Raw genomic sequence first — 21,208 nt, 5'->3', positions numbered from 1 at the left:
CAGCTAATACGCCAGATCCCCAGCATCACAAGCCTGGCAGTCCGCAAGTAGCCCAGACAGGCCACGCCACCCCACAGTGAATCCTGCCCCTAGGAGAGGGGAAGAGAAGGCACACACCAGTCTGACTGTGGCCCCAGCGGTGGGCCGGGGGCAGACATCAGGTCTGACTGCGACTCCGCCCACCAACTCCAGTTATACACCACAGCACAGGGGAAGTGCCCTGCAGGTCCTCACCACGCCAGGGACTATCCAAAATGACCAAGCGGAAGAATTCCCCTCAGAAGAATCTCCAGGAAATAACAACAGCTAATGAGCTGATCAAAAAGGATTTAAATAATATAACAGAAAGTGAATTTAGAATAATAGTCATAAAATTAATCGCTGGGCTTGAAAACAGTATAGAGGACAGCAGAGAATCTCTTGCTACAGAGATCAAGGGACTAAGGAACAGTCAGGAGGAGCTGAAAAACGCTTTAAATGAAATGCAAAACAAAATGGAAACCACCACGGCTCGGATTGAAGAGGCAGAGGAGAGAATAGGTGAACTAGAAGATAAAGTTATGGAAAAAGAGGAAGCTGAGAGAAAGAGAGATAAAAAAATCCAGGAGTATGAGGGGAAAATTAGAGAACTAAGTGATACACTAAAAAGAAATAATATACGCATAATTGGTATCCCAGAGGAGGAAGAGAGAGGGAAAGGTGCTGAAGGGGTACTTGAAGAAATAATAGCTGAGAACTTCCCTGAACTGGGGAAGGAAAAAGGCATTGAAATCCAAGAGGCACAGAGAACTCCCTTCAGACGTAACTTGAATCGATCTTCTGCACGACATATCATAGTGAAACTGGCAAAATACAAGGATAAAGAGAAAATTCTGAAAGCAGCAAGGGGTAAACGTGCCCTCACATATAAAGGGAGACCTATAAGACTCGTGACTGATCTCTCTTTTGAAACTTGGCAGGCCAGAAAGAATTGGCACGAGATTTTCAGTGTGCTAGACAGAAAAAATATGCAGCCGAGAATCCTTTATCCAGCAAGTCTGTCATTTAGAATAGAAGGAGAGATAAAGGTCTTCCCAAACAAACAAAAACTGAAGGAATTTGTCACCACTAAACCAGCCCTACAAGAGATCCTAAGGGGGGCCCTGTGAGACAAAGTACCAGAGACAACACTACAAGCATAAAACATACAGACATCACAATGACTCTAAACCCGTATCTTTCTATAATAACACTGAATGTAAATGGATTAAATGCGCCAACCAAAAGACATAGGGTATCAGAATGGATAAAAAAACAAGACCCATCTATTTGCTGTCTACAAGAGACTCATTTTAGACCTGAGGACACCTTTACATTGAGAGTGAGGGGATGGAGAACTATTTATCATGCTACTGGAAGCCAAAAGAAAGCTGGAGTAGCCATACTTATATCATGACAAACTAGACTTTAAATTAAAGGCTGTAACAAGAGATGAAGAAGGACATTATATAATAGTTACAGGGTCTATTCATCAGGAAGAGCTAACAATTTTAAATGTCTATGCGCCGAATACCGGAGCCCCCAAATATATAAAACAACTACTCATAAACATAAGAAAAAACATTTCACAAAATACAGCATCCATTCTTGGATGGTGTTCTTAGGTGTTCATCTAAACACCCTAAATAAACTAGGGAAAGAGGGAACATACCTCAACATGATAAAGGCCATTTGTGAAAGTCCCACAACTAAGATCATTTTCAATGGGGAAAAACTGAGAACATTTCCCCCATGGTCAGGAAGAAGACAAGGAGGTACACTCTCACCATTCCTATTTAACATAGTACTGGAAGGCCTAGCCTCAAAAATAAGGCAACAAAAAATAAATAAAGGGTATGCAAATAAGGAAGGAAGAAACCAAAGTTTCACTTTGTGCACAAAATGAACACGACAAAAGATGCCACCAAAAAAAATGCTGTAACTAATACATGAATTCAGCAATGTTTCAGGATATAAAATCAATGTACAGAAATCTGTTGTATTTCTATACAGTAATAACAAAGCAGCAGAAAAAGAAATCAAGGAATAGATCCCATTTGCAATTGCACCAAAACCAATAAGATACCTAGGATAAATCTAACTAAAGAGGTAAAACATCTGTGTTCTGAAAACTGTAGAATGCTCATGAAAGAAATTGAGAAAGACACAAAGAAGTGGAAAAACATTCCATGCTTACGGATTGGAAGAACAAACATTGTTAAACTCTCTATACACACAAAGCAGTCTACAGATTCAATGAAATCTCTGTCAAAATACCACCAGCATTTTAGCAGTGCTAGAACAAATAATCCTAAAATTTGTATGGAACCAAAAAAGACTCTGGATAACCAAAGCAATTCTGAAAAAGAAAAACAAAACTGGAGGCATCATGATTCTGGATTTCAAGCTATATTACAAAGCTCTCATCATCAAGACAGTATGGTTCTGGCAGAAAAACAGACACATAGATCAATGGAACAGCAAAGTAAACCCAGAAATGGAACCACAACTATATGTCAATTCATCTTCAACAAAGCAGGAAAGAATATCCAATGGAATAAAGGCAGTCTCTTCAACCAATGGACTTGAGAAAACTGGACAGCGACATGCAGAAAGAAATAAAACTGGACCACCTCTTTACACCATACACAAAAATAAATTCAAAATGGATAAGAGACCTTAACGTGACACAGGAAACCATAAAAATTCTAGATAAGAACGCAGACAGCAACCGCTTTGACCTTGGTCATAGCAACTTCTTACTAGACATGTCATCGAAAGCAAAGGAAACAAAAGCAAACATGAACTGTTGGGACTTCATCAAGATAAAAAGCTTTTGAACAATGAGGTAAACAATCAACAAAACTAAAAGGCAGCCTATGGAATGGGAGAAGATATTTGCAAATGACATATCAGATAAAGGGTTAGTATCCAAAATGTATAAATAATTTATCAAACTCAATACCCAAAAACCAAATGACCAAGTTAAGAAATGGGCAGAGAGAGAGAGAGAGTTAAGATTGCAGAGAAGTAGGGGTACTGAGATTTTCTTGGTCCCTCAAACACAGCTATATTGAGGTCTGATCACTTGGAACAACCAAGAAATTGATCTGTGGAGCAGCAAAAGGATTTCCACAGTTTGAGGGAGACAGCTTGACAGGATCAAGGTGTGTGTATGTGAATTGGGGGAGATAAAACAGCATAGTCACAGAAGGGAGGGAACACTTTATGTGGAGAGACAAAAGGGAGAGAAAAAGAAGGGGTTGTAAAAGGGCGGCATTGGGTTAGCACAGGAGGATAACATCTCTGGAGCATGAACAGAGGAACAAGAGGTACAGAGAATGCCAGATTTTTTTGAAAACAGCCTTTGGTTCTGAAAGTCAGACGTTTTGGAAGTATGTGACTTTCTCCATAGTGGAGTTGTGGTGCACGCTCCAGGAGAGAAGAAATCCTGCCCCCAACTGCATAGCACAGTGTAGTTCCCAGAATTTTATGGGAAGAGGTTTATTGCCCCCCACTAAGGACAAAAAACCTTGCAGATGCAGCCAAAGGCCTTCAATCAACAGGGTGGAGAGTCTCTACTCCAGAGCAGGAGAGAGGAGCTGCCTCTTACCATGTCCTTAAAGACATTGGTTTTTGAATCCCAGTCAAGTGCCAACAAGGCTCAGGAGAACTGTGGAGCACAGCAAGTTGACCACCCTCATTATTCTCTGAGGGCTGTAGAACAGTGAACAGTGTGGGTTGAGATAGCCGGTCAGGGAGGAGAAATGAGGTGATGCCATTTTGTTCCCAACACCAACACAGTGGGATTTTAGAGAGCAGCACAGCAGTCCCCAGTGTGGGCGAGACACACTTACACCAAACCCCGTCACTCTGTGCCTGGAAACTGGTTATTTACTAGACCAAGATTGACTGACCCAAATCAGCTGGCCTCTCCTCCAGACCAATACAGTCCCAGACCCATGCAACAATAGAAAATTTTTAAAAATATTTCTTGTCTCTTTCTTTCCTCCTTCTTGTTTTCTTTTCTTTATTTTTTTTTCTTTTGCAATCAGGCTTATATTTTCTGTATTGATTTTGGTCAATTTTTATTATATATGTATATTTTCCTTCATCAGGTATTTTTATTCTAATATTTTTCTATATTTTCTCTTTTTTTCTTCTTTTTTATTTTCCTTTCTCTTTCTCTGGAATTAGACTTATAGTTTTTAATTCCCTGTTTGGTTTTGTTTCCTCCCCTTTCCTTTTTCTCTTTTTATGGGATCAGACTTCCATCAACTTCAATTCCCACCCCCCAGAGTTTACGTCAACAAACAAGGAAAAGAAAACCTAGTTAAAGTTCCAAACACTCCACCACTGCAAGCAAGGAGAAGCTCTTGAGAGGACTTACAAGTGGTATAGAGAAGCCCAAATGCAACAACAGTGTATGCAGCATACACCAGAAACACTTTCTGGAGTGCCAAGCCCTGGGCAGTGTATGACCCCTTTTTAATATAGTTGTACTCTCAGGGGAAGGACACATATCGAGCTTTTAAAACATGCAAAAGATAAAATTAGGAAAAGTGACAAGACAAAGGAATTCTCCCCAAAAGAAGGGTCAAGAAGAAATCAAAGCCAGATAACTGCTCAAAACAGATACAAACAATATATCTGAACAAGAATTTAGAAAAATAGTCATAAGACTGAAAAAAGCATATAAGACACCAGAGAAATCGTTCCTGCAGAGATCAAAGACTTGTGAACTAGTCAGGATGAATTACAAAATGCTATAAATGAGATGTAAAATAAACTACAGAGAGGATTGACAGAGAGGATTGAAGAAGCAGAGGAGAGAATAGGTGAAATATATGATAGAATTATGAAAAATAATGAAACTGAAAAAAAGAGAGAAAGGAGATTACAAGATCATGAGGGAAGAGTTAGACAACTAAGTGATTTCATTAAATGAAACAATATCTGTATCATAGGAGTCCCAGAAGAAGAAGAATGGGAAAAAGGGACAGAATGTTTATATGAACAAATCATAGCTGAGAACTTCCTTAATGTGGAGAAGGAAACAGACATCCAATTCTAAGAGACATGGAGAACTCCCTTCAAAATCAACAAAAACAGGTCAACACCATGACATATCATAGTGAAACTGGCAAAATAAAAAGATAAAGAGAAAATTCTGAAGTTGCTTAGGGACAAAACGTCCTTAAACTACAAGGGTAGATACATAAGTTTAGTAGCAGACCTGTGCACTGAAAGTTGGCAGGACAGAAGGGAGTGGCATGAAATATACAATGTGCTGATTAGGAAAAATATGAAGCCATGAATCCGTTATCCAGCAAGGCTGTGATTCAGAATAGAAGGAGAGATAAAGACTTTCCCAGACAAACAAAAGCTAAAGGAGTCCATGACCACTAAACCAGCCCTGCAAGAGATTCTAAAAGGGACTCTATGAGTGGAAAGCAGTAAAGAGTACAAAGGACCAGAGAACATCATCACAAACATGAAACCTACAAATAACACAGTGGCATTAAATTCATACCTTTCAATAATCACTCTGAATGTAAATGGAATAAATGCCCAAATCAAAAGACATAGGGTATCAGGATGAATAAAAACAAACAAACAAACAAACACAAGATCCATCTATATGCTGCATATAAGAGACTCTAGTTCTGAGGACTTTAGTTCTCAGGACACCTAAAGATTGAAAATTAAGAGATGGAGAAGCATCTATGATGCTAATGGACATCAAAAGAAAGCTGCAATTGTCATACTTATATCAGACAAACTAGATTTAACAATTTTTTAGGGTTTATTCATTTTTCAGAGACAGAGAGCCAGAGCATGAGCGGGGGAGGGACAGAGAGAGAGGGAGACACAGAATCTGAAACAAGCTCCAGGCTCTGAGCTGTAAACAGAGAGCCAGATACGGAGTCCAAACACACGGAGGGCGAGATCATGACCTGAGCTGAAGTCGGGCGCTTAACCGACTGAGCTACCCAAGTGCCCCTCAGACAAAGTAGGTTTTAAAACACAGTCTGTAACAAGAGATTAAAGGCATTATATCATAATTAAGTGGTCTATCTATCAAGAAGATCTAACAATTGTAAATATTTATGTACTCAACTTGGGAGAACCCAATTATATAAATTGATTAATAACAAACATAAAGAAACTCATTGATAATAATGTCATAATTGTAGGAGAGTTTAATACCCCACTTAAAGCAATGGAAAGATCATTTAAGCAGACAATCAACAAGGAAACAACAATCCTGAGAGACACATTGGACCAGATGGATTTAACCAATATATACAGAATATTTTATTCTAAAGCAGCAGAATACACGTTCTTCTCAAGTGCACATGAACATTCTCCAAAGTAGATCGCATAATGGATCACAAATCAGCCCTCAACAGGTACAAATATATTGAGATAATACCATGCATATTTTCAGATTAAAATGCTATGAAACTTGAAATTATCCACAAGAAAAAATTTGGAAAGTCCTCAATGGGCTAACCAAGAAATTAAAGAAGAAATTAAAAATTACAGGGAAGCAAATAAAAATGAAAACACAACAGTACAAACCCTTTGGTATGCACCAAACACAGTCCTAAGAGGAAAATACATTGCAATTCAGGCCTATCTCAGGAAACAAAGGGGTGCTTGGGTGGGTCAGTTGGTTAAGCGTCCGACTTCAGCTCAGGTCATGATCTCACAGTTTTTGAGTTCGAGCCCCACATTAGGTTCTGTGCTGACAGCTTGGAGTCTGGAACCTGCTTCAGATTCTGTGTCTTATTCTCTCTCTGCCTCTCCCCCACTTATGTTCTGCCTCTCTCTGTCTTTCAAAAATAAGTAAAAGTAAAGAAAAAAAATTATAAAGAAGCAAAAAAGTCCCAAATACACAACCTAACCTCACACATAAAGGAGTTAGAAAAGTGGCAGAAAATAAAGCCCAAAGCCAGCAGAAGAAAGGAAATAATAAATATTAGAACAGAAATAAAGAATACAGAGTCTCAGTAAAACAAAACAAAACAAAACAAAAACATTAGAACAGATCAATGAAAGTAAGAGCTGGCTTTTTGAAAGAATAAACGAAATTGATACCCCCTAGCCAGACTTCTCAAAAAGAAAAGAGAGAGGACACAAATAGATAAAATCACAAGTGAAAGAGGTGAGAACACAACCAACATCACACAAATACAAAAAATTAGAAGAGAATACCATGAAAAGTTATATGTCAACAAACTGGACAATATGGAAGAAATGGACAAATTCCTAGACACTAATACACTACCAACACTCAAACATGAAGAAATAGAAAATTTGGACAGGCCCATAACCAGTAAATAAATTGAACTGGTTATTAAAACCCTCCCAACAAATAAGAATCCTAAGTCAGATGGCTTCGCAGGGCAACTCTACCAGACATTTTTTTAAATTTTGTAATGTTTATTTATTTATTTTTTTTAATATGAAACTTATTGTCAAATTGGTTTCCATACAACACCCAGTGCTCATCCCAACAGGTGTCCTCCTCAATACCCATCACCCACCCTCCCCTGCCTCCCACCCCCCCATCAACCCTCAGTTTGCTCTCTACCAGACATTTAAAGAAGAGTTAATACCTATTCTTCTCAAAGTATTCCAAAAAATAGAAATGTAAGGAAAGCTTCAAAACTCATTCTATGAAGTCAGCATTACCTTGTTTCCAAAACCAGGCAAAGACTGCACTGAAAAGGGGAATTACAGGCCAATATTCCTGATGAACCTGGATGAAAAAAAATCTCAACAAGATACTAGTAAATTGAATTTAGCAGTACATTAGAAGAATTATTCAGCATGATCAAATAGGATTATTTTCCTGGGCTATAAGCCTGGTTCAATATTCACAAATCAGTCAACATGATACACCACATTAATAAAAGAAGGCTTAAAAACCATATGATCTTCTCAATAGATACAGAAAAAGCACTTGACAAACACAACATCCTTTTTGTATAAAATCCCTCAAGAAAGTGGGGATAGAAGGAACATACCTCAACATCATAAAATCCATATATGAAAGGCACACAGCTAATATCATCCTCAATGGAAAAAAAATGAGAGCTTTACCAAAAGATTAGGAATATGACAGGGATGTCCACTCTCACTACTGTTGTTCAACATAATACTGAAAGTCCTAGCCTCAGAAATAAGACAACAAAATGAAATAAAATGTATCCAAATTGGCACAGAAGTCAAACTTTCACTCTGCACAAATGACATCATAATCTACATGGAAAACACGAAAGACTCCATCACAAAACAGCTAGAGCTGATACATGAATTCTGCAAAGTCAAAGGATTTAAAATAAATGTACAGAAATTGGTTGTATTTCTATACACCAATAATGAAGCAGCAGAAAATATATCAAGGAATCAATCTCATTTATAACTGCACCAGAAACAATAAGATAACTAGGAATAAACCTAACCAAAGAGATAAAAGATATTTATGCTGAAAACTACAGAAATCTTATGAAAGAAATTGAAGGAGACACAAAGAAATGGAAAAACATTCCATTTTCATGGATTAGAAGACAAAATGTTGCTAAAATGTTGATATCCAAAGCAATATACACATTCAATGAAATCCCTATTACATAACAACATCGTTCCTCATAGAGCTAGAACACAAAAATTTTAATGGAACCATAAAAATCCCAAATAGCCAAAGTAATATTGAAAAAGAAAAACAAACCTGGAGGTATCACACTTCTGGACATTAAGCTGTATAACAAAGTTGTAATCATCAACACAGTATGATATTGGCATAAAAACAGACACATAGATCAATGGAATAGAATAGAGAACCCAGGGGTGCCTGGGTGGCTCAGTCAGTTAAGTGGCCGATCAGGTCTTGATCTCATGGTTCATGAGTTCAAGCCCTGCATTGGGCTCTGTGCTGACTCTCGGAGCCTAGAGTCTGCTTTAGATTCTGTGTCTCCCTCTCTCTCTGACCCTCTCCTGCTCTCTCTCTCTCTCCCTCTCTCTCTCAAAAAAAGCATTAACATTTTATTTTTTTAAATTTTTTTTAACGTTTATTTATTTTTGGGACAGAGAGAGACAGAGCATGAACGGGGGAGGGGCAGAGAGAGAGGGAGACACAGAATCGGAAGCAGGCTCCAGGCTCCGAGCCATCAGCCCAGAGCCTGACGCGGGGCTCGAACTCACGGACGGTGAGATTGTGACCTGAGCTGAAGTCGGATGCTTAACCGACTGAGCCACCCAGGCGCCCCCCAAAAAAAGCATTAACATTTTTAAAAAAAAGAATACAGAACTCAGAATGGGCCCACAAATATAGGGCCAGCTAATCTCCGTCAAAGGAGGAACAAGTATCCAATGGAAAAAAGACAGTTTCTAAAGCAAATGGTGCTGGGAGGACTATACAGTGACATGCAGAAGAATGAAATGGGATCACTTTCTTACACCCTACACAAAAATAAACTCAAAATGGATTAAAGACCTAAGTGTGATACAGGAAACCATAAAAATCCTACAGGAGAAATCTCTTTGACTCAGGCATGTAACTTCTTCCTTAATTTGGTTCTGGAGGCAAGGTAATAAAAGCAAAAATGAACTATTGGCACCTCATCAAGATAAAAAGCTTACGCACAGTGAAGGAAACAATCAACAAAATTAAAAGGCAACTGATGGAATGGGAGAAGACATTTGCAAATGACATATCAGAAAAAGGGTCAGTATCCAAATCTATAAAGAATTTACCAAACTCAACACCCAAAAAACAAAGAATCCAGTCAAGAAATGGGCAGAAGACATGCATGGGAACTTTTCCAAAGACCTCCAGATGGCTAACAGACACATGAAAATATACTCAACATGACTCATCATCAGGGAAATACGAGTCGAAACCACAGTGAAATGCCACCTCGGACCTGTCCGAATGGCTAAAATTAAAAACTCAGGAAGAACAGATGTTGGTGAACATGCAGAGAAAGGGGAACATTTTGCACTGTTGGTGGGAATGCAAACTGGTGCAGCTACTCTGGAAAACAGTATGGAGGTTCCTAAAAAATGAAAAATAGAGCTAGCCTACAACCCAGCAATTGCACAAGTACATGTTAATCCAAGGATACAAAAAATGCTGATTCAAAGGGAAGCATGTACCTCAATGATTATTGCAGCTCTGTCAACAATAGCCAAACTATGGAAAGAGCCCAAATGTCCATTGACTGAAGAATGGATAATTAGATGTTCTATATATGTGTATATACACATATATAGAACATCTAATATATATGTATATATATATACGTGTATATATATGTGTATGTATATATATACGTACATATACATATATATATACACGTATATACATATACGTATATATATGCACATATGTATATACACAATGGAATACTATTCAGTGATGATAAAGAATGAAATCTTGCCATTTGTGACAACATGGATGGAAAAAATATATATATATGTATATATATATGTGTATATATATATATATATATATATACATATATGTATATACACAATGGAATAAAACTCAGTGATGATAAAGAATGAAATCTTGCCATTTGTGACAACATGGATGGAAAATATACATATATATATACGTATATATATATATATATATACGTATATATATGTATATATATGTATATATATGTATATATACATATATACATGTATATATATGTATATATACATATATACATGTATATATATATATACACATATGTATATACACAATGGAATACTACTCAGTGATGATAAAGAATGAAATCTTGCCATTTGTGACAACATGGATGGAATATATACATATATATATATATGTATATGATATATACGTGATGATACGTGATGATAAAGATGATAAAGAATGAAATCTTGTCTTTGTGACAACATGGATGGAACTACAGGGCATTATGATAAGTCAGTTAGAGAAAGACAGATATCATAAGATTTCACTCATATGTGGAATTTGAGAAACTCAATAGAATTGCATAGGGGAAGGGAAATATTAGATAAAAACAGAGATGAGACAAACCATAAGTGACTCTTCAATCCAGAAAACAAACTGAGCGTTACTGGAGGGGGAATGGGTTCAGGGGATGAGTTAAATTGTTAATGAGAATTAAGGAGGTCACTTGTTGGGATGAGCAATGGGTGTCATATGTAAGAGACTGGGTTCTACTCCTGAAGCCAAGACTACACTGTATGTTAACTAACTTGTATTTAAATAAAAATAAATAAATAAAAATTAAAAAGGAAGAAAAAAGTGGCACTTGTGTTTTCTCATCTAAGGCTAATTACCTTAATGTTTTGCTTAACTATCACTATAATATTCTTGTTTGCTTGGCAAATTTAGAGTTACATAAAAATGACTAACATTACCCTTGGAATTAAGCCATATATACTGAGAACTGCCTTGAAATAATCATCTACTATAAAGTCCAACCTGATTAAAGTTACTCGGGTGGTCTTCCCTGAGATAAATTGGCATTAGGTACTGATTAACATCCAGAATAAGTGAGCTGAAAGATAAAACTGTGACTCTTCTCTCTGTTTTCTGTACTTTGGGTTAGAACATCTTCCCCAACGAATCACGTTCTTAATTTGGGAATGCAAAGAATCTTCTTTTAGGAGCAAAATTCAGAAACAATAAGCTGATCTAAGAAAATTGCCTTCCAATTTTTTAATTTCCATATTTTTGGAATATGGTAATTAGAAGAAAAAGGAAGAGTCTGCATTGAAATAAATATGCTTTACTTCAGTCAACATTATTAAAAACATTAAAAGTAAAAAAAAAATATTAATTCAAGTCAATTTATAAGATTAATAAAAAAAATCTGTGGTACTATTTTCTAAATTAACAGAATTTGGGAGATTAATGACTATGTAGAGACACAGATCAGTTTCCTTAGTAGATACCAGACCATTTTCTCCTCCAGCCTCCTTTTTAACAAGCACCAGATGGGGTTAGATCACATGACCTTTGAGGTCCCTCTTTGCCCTGAAATTTTATAACTCTCTGAGTTAGTAGTAGGGGAGCTGTCCATCCTTAAAACAATACCCTCACTGTAAGCTGTATGTACACACATCAATCACATGCACTCACACTTTCATACTTTAGCAGGTATTAGTAACAGTTTACATTGTTTAGTGCTTTTTTTTTGTCCATAGCCAAAATTTATTGAAAAACTGACACCAAAATAGACAACTGATGTGCACCTTACAAAATTAAAAACAATTACATTATCTTTATAGATTAACTGGAATTACTGAACTGATAAGGCTCTCTGTGATATAACAAATTCAGGAGGATATAACACTAATATGGATCATTAGTGTTGCTTTCTTCTAAATGAAAAGCCTTCTGTGAGTCTGGCCTTTCCTCCTCTTGGCTGGCGCAACAATGTTAAACAACCTATACAAAAAAAAAAAAAACACCGTCTGATCATGGCTGAAAACCGTGGTACTCTTGTAACAACCTGAACATTTTACATCCATAAAATAGGAATCTGGGCTTTGAGCTAGCTATTTCTTTTTATGTTTTTTTTTTCTTTTCCTCTTTTAAGGATGGGTGTAGTAAATTTCTAGCTAAAGGCATATTGATTCTTTTGTAAGCCTAGCCAGTCCTTAATTCTTTTTAATTTACCAAATATTTTCACATATGCCACCTTATTCAACCATAGCAATGATATAGGAGAGAAGGGGACAACATCATCCCTTTTTTTACCAATGAAGAAGCAGATTCAGAGACAAGACATTCTCTTTTTTTCTGTAACTACACAATCTGCAAGACTTACCTTAGGTACCATCTTTCATGAGGAAAACACTGACTGATTAAGATAAAAATTGAATTCAGAACACTTTTATCTGAATGCCTATTGTACTTAAGGTATGTTATATGCATTTTACTACTAAAGTGTTATTTTTTCTTGTCTGTCTTGTCCAATGTGTTGTATAAAGAAATATAGAGTGAGTTAAGATGGTAGAGGATTAGGGAGACCCTAGGCTTTTCTCATCCCTTGAACACCGCTAGATAGTTATCAAATTGTTATGAACATCAAAGAAACCAACTAGAGGTTTGAGTGAACAAAACCTGTAAGACTACATGTAGAAAAGGTACCACCATTTGGAAGGTAGGAGGTGCTGTGAGTTTAAGTGGGGAGGTACTGCTCTGGGTCCAGCTGGGGTTAAGAAGCTTGCTTACTTGGGCTACTGCAAAGTAGTATAAGCAGGGGAGCACAAAATATGAACTTTTAGCAGATAGCTGCCATGGGGGAATTGCCTGGCTTTAAAGTGCTCAAGTGGTGAAGCGGGGTAGAGTCCCAAGAGTGACAGCATGGTTCGACAATCCATTGGGTAAGAAGAAAGACTGGTTGTGCCAATGTGCTATGCTGTTTCCAGGCATGAGAGGGGATTCTTTCTGGCTGAGGGCTGCAAGCAGGGGGGCTGGTTTTTTGCTCTGTTTTGACTTAAACTCTGAATAGCTGGACAGTCATGCCACTCCCCCCTCCCCCAACATAAATGGGCCAGCAAAAGCCTGTTGAGTCCCTCTCCAAGATCCCAGAGGAGCAGTGTAGATCTGCACCCCTGGAATCCCTAAAATTTGGAGTTTTGAAACTCAGTCATGCGCCTGAGATAAAAAGCCTGGACACAGGCTGGTGAATATGGGGCTTTGAGGGAAATCAGAGACACAATAGGAGTGATTAATTGCTCTTCTCTGAGAGTTCCCTGAAGAGTGTGTGTGTGTGGGAGGATGTGCAAACATTCAGCTCAGGAGCTTATAGAACAGGGGAAGGCCATATTCATTCCACCCTTCAGAGCTGAAAAACCTTCAAGGAGCAAAGCAGTACCAACTGGTGGAAGCCGGAGCTAATTAAACCAAGCCCTGTCCCCCTGAACCCTGGAGGCACATTTGCACCTAAACAAGTGAGTCTGAGAATCATCACAGCAGATCCTTCTTTCTTCCAGAACCAGCACAAACAATTCCCTTGCACCAAGTCTATGGAGCATAGTGTTGCAAAGCTTCAGCTCTAGGGGAAATAGGATCTAACTTCCTTTTTACTTTTATTCTTCATTATTATTTTTTCATTTATTTTATTTTTCAATTTCTTTTTTTTTTACTTTTTGGTATTATTATTTTTATTTTTATATATACATATTCTTTTATTCTTTCTTTTATTGTTTTTTGTTTGTTTGTTTGTATTTATTCTATTTTATTTTATTTTTGGACCTAGATTCTTTTAACAAGCAAACCAAAACACACCCAGAATCTGGATTTCTGGTTTTCTTTGTTTGTTTTTTGTTCCTTGTTTTTTCTTTATTTCTGTTTGTTGTTTGTGTTTCTCTTTCTTTTAGTTTCTTTTCTTTCTTTGCTCTTTTCTTTTCTGGACAAAATGATGAGATGGAGAAACTCACCCCAAAAGAAAGAACGGACAATAGAACTCATGACCAGGGATTCAATCAGCACAAACATAGTAAGATGTCTGAAATAGAATTTAAAAACAAAATTATAAGAATATTAGCTATGGTTGAATATTAGCTATCTCTCTCTGCAGAGAGAAAAGAACTAAAATTTCATCAGGGCAAAATTAAAAATGTTATAGCAGAGATGAAATCTTGAATGGATGCCATGACAGAGAGGATGGATAAATCAGAATAGTGAATCAGTGATATAGAAGATAAAATTATGGATAATAATGATGCTGAGAATATGAGGGATACAAAGGCCAAAGATCATGATACAAGACTTAGAGAACTCAGTGACTTATTAAAGAAGAATTACATTCAGATCATAGGAATCTTAGAAGATGAAGACAGAGAAAAGGGGCAAAAGGTTTATGTGAGCAAATTATAGCTGAAAACTTCCTTAATCTGGGGAGGAAACATAGACATCAAAATCCAAGAAGCACAGAGAACTCCCATTAAATTCAACAAAAGCTGGCCATCACCAAGACATATCATAGTCATATTCTCAAAATACACATACAGGGAAATAATCATGAAACCAGCAAGGACAGAATTCTTTAACCTATAAGGGAGAACAAATCAGATTCACATTAGGTCTGTCCACAAAACTTAGCAAGCCAAAAAGGAGTGGTAGGATATATTCAACGTGCCGAAAGGGAAAAAATATGCAGTCAAGAATCCTTTATCCAGCAAAGCTATTATTTAGATTAGAAGGAGAGATAAAGAGTTTTCCACACAAATAAAAATTAAAGGAGTTTGTGACCCCTAAACCAGCCTTGCAAGTAATGTTACAGAGGAATTTTGAGTGCAGAAAAAAAACAAAAACAAAAACAAACAAAAAAACAAAACAAAACAAAAAATACCAAAAGTAACACAGAGTAAAAAGGACCAGAGAACATCACCACAAACACAATGTCTACAGATAACACAATGGCACTAAATTCATATCTTTCAATAATCACTTCATATATAAATGGAATAAATGCTCCAATCAATGACATAGGGTATCAGAATGGATTAAAAAAAAACATGTATATTCTGACTATAAGAGACCTAACAACATTTTAGACCTAACATTTTAAACCTAACAACACCTGCAGATTGAAAGTGAGGGAATGTAGAACCATCTATCTTGCTATGGACATCAAAAAAAAAAAAAAAAAAAAAAAAAAAAGCCAGAGCAGCCATACTAATATTGAACAAACCAGACTTTAAAACCAGACTATAGGGGCGCCTGGGTGGCTCAGTCGGTTGAGCGTCCGACTTCGGCTCAGGTCACGATCTCACGGTCCGTGAGTTCGAGCCCCGCATCGGGCTCTGGGCTGATGGCCCAGAGCCTGGAGCCTGCTTCCGATTCTGTGTCTCCCTCTCTGCTCCTCCCCCGTTCATGCCCTGTCTCTCTCTGTCTCAAAAATAAATAAACGTTAAAAAAAAAAAAAAACAGACTATAACAAGGGATTAAGAATGGCATATCATAATTAAGGGGTCTATAGATTAAGATCTAGCAATTGTAAATATTTATGCCCCCAACTTGAACACTCAAATATATAAATAAATAACAAACATAGCGAAGCTCATTATTGTAGGAGACTTTAATCCTTCACTTACAACAATGGACAGATCATCTAAGCAGTAAATCAATAAGGGAAAAAATGGCTTTTAACGCACTGGACCAGATGGACTTAACAGATAAATTCAGAACATTCTATCCTAAAACAGCAGAATACACATTCTTCTGCAGTGCACATGGAGCATTCTCCAGGATAGATCAAATACTGGGTCACAAATTAGCATTCAAAAAGTACAAAAACATCAAGATCATACACTGCATATTTTTGGATTATAATGCTGTGAAACTTGAAGTAAACCACAAGAAAAAAATTGGAAAGCCCTCAAATATGTGGCGGTTATAGAACATCCTACTAAAGAATGAATGGGTTAACCAGGAAATTAGAGAATAATTTAAAAAAAATACATGGAAACTAATGAAAATTAAAATATGACTGTCCAAACCCTTTGGGATACAGCAAAAGCAGCCCTAGGAAGAAATTATATTGCAATTCAGACCTATCTCAAAAAGCAAGAAATGTCCAAATACACAATCTAACCTTACATGTAAAGAAACTAGAAAAGGAACAGAAAGTAAAGCCTAAAGCAAACAAACAAACAAACAAAAACAATAGAACAAATCAGCAAAACCAAGAGCTGGTTCTTTGAAAGAATTACCAAAATTGATGAACCCCCTAGCCAGACTTAGTAAAAGCAAATAGAAAGGACCCAAATAGATAAAATCATGAATGAAAGACGAGAGACCACAACCAACCATAGAAATACAATTATAAGAGAATACTATGTAAAATTATATTCCAACCAATTGGACAATCTGAAAGAAATGGCCAAATTCCTAGATACGCATACACTACCAAAACTCAAACAAGAAGAAATAGAAAATTTGAAAAGAACGTGAGAGAAAAGAAATTTAATCAGTAATTAAAAATCTCCAGATAAACAAGAGTACTGTGCCAGATGGCTTCCCAGAGGAATTCTACCCAACGTTTAAAGAAGACTTAATAGCTTTTCTTTTCAAATTGTTCCAAAAAATATAAATGGAAGGTCAACGTCCAAACTCATTCTATGAATCCAGCATTACCTTGTTCCCCAAACCAAAGACCCCAGTATAAAGGAAAATTACAGGCCAATATCACTGATTAACATGGACGCAAAAAAATCTCAACAAGATATTAGCAAATCGAATTCAACAGCACATTAAAAGAATTATTCACCACGATGAAGTGAGTATTCCTGAGCTGCATGGATGGTTCAATATTCACAAGCCAACTCACGTGATACACCACATTAATAAAAGAAAGGATAAGAACCAGATAATCATTTCAATAGATGCAGGAAAAGCATTTGACAAAATACAGCATCCTTTCGATAAACACTCTCAACAAGCAGGGATAGAGGGAACATATCTCAACATCATAAAAGTGATTTATGAAAACCCCACAGCCTATATCACCTTTATAAAGGAAAAACTGACACCCTTTGCCTACCATCAGGAACAAGAAAATGATGCCCACTCTTACCATTACTATTTAACATTGTACTGGAATACTTAGCTGCAACAAATTGGACAACAAAAAGAAATAAAGGGCATACAATTTGGCAAAGGAGGAAGTCAGACTTTCACTATTTGCAGATGGCATGTTGCTGTATGTGGAAAACCCAGAAGACTCCACCAAAACTGTGAGAACTAATACATGAATTCACCAAAGTCACAGGATATAAAATCAATGTGCAGAAATCTGTTGCATTTCAATACAATAATGAAGCATTAGAAAAAGAAATCAAGGAGTTGATCTCATTTATATTTGCACCAAAAAACAATAACATAACTAGGAATAAACCAAAATTAAGAGGTAAAATATCTGTTCTCTAAAAAGTATAGAATACTTATGAAAGATATTGAAGAGGACACAAAGAAATGGAAAAGCATTTCATGCTCATTGATTGGAAGAACAAATATTGTTAAAATGTCTATACTACCCAAATAATGCTACACATTTAATGCAATCCCTATCAAAATACCACCAGCATTCACTGCAGTTCTAGAACAAAGAGTCCTAAAATTTTTATAGACCCAAAAAAGTCCCTGAATAGCCAAAGCAATCCTGATAAAGAAAAACAAAACTGGAGGCATCGCGATTCTGAATTTCAAGCTGTAAGTATCAAGACATTATGGTGCTGGCACAAAAACAGACACATGGATCAATGGAACAGAATAGAAAGTCCAGAAATGGAACCACAACTATATAGTCAATTCATATTCAATAAAGCAGGAAAGAGTATCCAATGGCAAAGAATGTCTTCAGCAAAGGGTGTTGGGAAAACTGGACTGCAACATATAGAAGAATGAAACTCTACCACTTTCTTACACCATACACAAAAATAAATTCAAAATGGATGAAAGTCCTATATGAGAGACAGGAAACCATCAAAATCCTACAGAAGAAAATAGGCAGCAACCTCTTTGACCTTGGTCACAGCAATTTCTTACTAGACACGCCACCAAAGTTAAGGGAAACAAAAGCAAACATGAACTATTGGGACTTCATCATTAAGATAAAAAGTTTCTGCACAGCGATGGAAGCAATCAACAAAACCAAAAGCCTACAAGATGGGAGAAGATATTTGCAAACAATATATCTGATAAAGGTTTAGTACCCAAAAATCGATAAAAAAAAAAGTTTATGAAACTCAACATTCAAAAAGCAAATAAACCAGTTAGGAAATGGGTAGAATATGTGAATAAACATTTTTTTAAAGAAGACATCCAGATGGATAACAGATACATGAAAATATCCTCAACATCACTCAGCATCAGGGGAATATAAATCAAAATCAGAATAAGACACTATCTCACACTTGTCAGAATGGCCAAAGTTAACAACAGAAGAAATAAAGATGTTGGTGAGGATGCAGAGAAAGGGTAAGCCTCTTGCATTGCTGGAGGAATCCAAACTGGTTTAGCTACTCTGGAGCACAGTATGGAGGTTCCTTAAAAAAAACAGAAAATAGAACTACCCTATAATTCAGAAATCGCACTATTAGATATTTACCCAAAGGATACAAAAATACTGACTTGAAGGGATACATGCACCCAATGTTTATAGCAGCATTATCAACAATAACAAAACTATGGAGATAGCCCAAATGCCCATCAACTGATGAACGGCTAAAGAAAATGTGGTATATATATACAATAGAATATTACTCGGCCATCAAAAAGAATGGAATCTTACCATTTGCAACAACATTGATGGAGCTGGAATGTATTATGCTAAGCAAAATATGTCAGAGAAAGAAAAATACCATATGATTTCACTCATATGTGGAATTTATTAAACAAAATAGATGAACACATGGGAAAGGGGAAAAAAGAGAAGGGAGTCTCACAAGAGACTCTTATTGGTAGAGATTAAATTGAAGGTTGAAGGAGGGAGTTGGGTGGGAAATGGCCTAGATGGGTTTGGTGTATTTAAAAGAACACTGGTGGGGCGCCTGGGTGGCTCAGTCGGTTAAGCGTCTGACTCTTGATCTCAGTTCAGATCATGATCTTGAGGTTCGTGGGTTCAAACCCTGCTTCAGGCTCTGTGTTGACAGCGCAGAGCCTGCTTGGGATTCTGTCTCTCTTCTCTCTTCCCCTCCCCTGCTGTACTCTCTGTCTCTCTCAAAATAAATAAAATGAAAACACATTTTTTAAAGGGCACTGGTTGTGATGAGCACTGGGTGTTGTGATGAATCACTGAATTCTACTCCCAAAATGAATATTGCACTGTATGTTAACTAACGAAAATTTAAACAAAAAATAATGAAAAGGAATGCTGAAGAAATTTTTAAAAAACAAATAAATAGATTTTACAATCAAAATCAAAAAAATGAGTGAATCCTTAGCTTGCCATATAGTAGCTGTGATTATATTTATTGGGGAGGTAGTGGAAGAAACATAAGAAAAAGGAGGGAGTACAGAAATTGCCTCAAAAGTCTATACTAACACAGTAAATGTGATACATCATCCCTAGACAAATAGATTTCTTATATACCATCCTTTATTTCTTGCTTTTCTGTTGTATCTGTAAGGGTGATAGGTCTAAATATTATACTTAAATAGTCTTTTTCTTCCAATGATCTTGAAGTCTGTTACAAATACTATTTTCTTAAACTTTCAAATCCATAGGACTATGAAAGAAGCATTTATATACTATTTGTGCATCGCTTGAACATGGTTAGCAGTGTCAGTCTCAAATGTGAAGACTTTGTTAAAGTTTTTATTTAAATTACACTTAGGTAACATGCAGTGTAATATTAGTTTCATATATACAAATTAGTGATTCAACACTTCCACACAACACCTGGTGCTCATCACAACAGATGCACTCCTTAATCCCCATTACATATTTAACCCATTCCCTCACTTACCACCCCCCTGATAATCATCACTTTGTTCTCAATAGTTAAGAGTCTGCCTCTTAGTTTGCCTCTCTTTCTCTTTTATTCTACTTTGTTACTTTGTTTTTTTTTTAGATTCCATGTGTAAGTGAAACCATATGGTATTTGTCTTTCTCTGACTTATTTCCCACATCATACTACTCTTTAGCTCCATCCATGTCACTGCAAATGGCAATATCCCACTCTTATTTATTGCTGACTAATATTCCATTGTGTGAATACACACACACACACACACACACACACACACACACACACACACGTCACATCTTCTTTATACATTCATCAGTTGGGCAGTTACTATACCATATTATAGCTATTATAGATAGAGCTGTTATAAACATTGGAGTGCATATATCCCTTTGAATTAGTATTTTTGTATTCACTGGGTAAATACCTACTAGTGAAATTACTGGATTGTAAGGTAGTTCTATTTTTAACTTTTTGAGAAAACTAAATACTGTTTTCCATAGTGGCTTCACCACTTTGCATTTCCATGAATAGGGCAAGAGCGTTGCCATTTCTGACAACCTCTCCAGCACCTGTTGTTTCTTGTGTTGTTGATTTTAGCCATTCAGAAAGGTGCAAGATGATATTTCATTGTTTTGATATTGTATTTTCCTGATGATGAGTAATGTTGAGCAACTTTTAATGTGTGTTATCTATCTGTATGTCTTCTTTGGAA

General features: G+C 36.5%; 1 protein-coding gene and 1 pseudogene across 1 annotated transcript in view; both read right to left on the bottom strand.

Annotated features, from left to right (window-relative positions):
- Nucleotides 1-21,208, bottom strand: part of ZC3H12B (zinc finger CCCH-type containing 12B) — a 468,310-nt gene that overhangs the window by 140,691 nt on the left and 306,411 nt on the right. The gene's annotated exons all lie outside the window — the stretch shown is intronic.
- LOC123595055 lies at nucleotides 12,378-12,642 on the bottom strand (annotated as a pseudogene).

The sequence above is a fragment of the Leopardus geoffroyi genome, chromosome X (genome assembly GCF_018350155.1).
Source record: "Leopardus geoffroyi isolate Oge1 chromosome X, O.geoffroyi_Oge1_pat1.0, whole genome shotgun sequence".
Taxonomy (NCBI): Eukaryota; Metazoa; Chordata; class Mammalia; order Carnivora; family Felidae; genus Leopardus; species Leopardus geoffroyi.
Note: the sequence above shows the minus strand (reverse complement) of the source record. Positions and strands in the feature narration are given on the sequence as shown.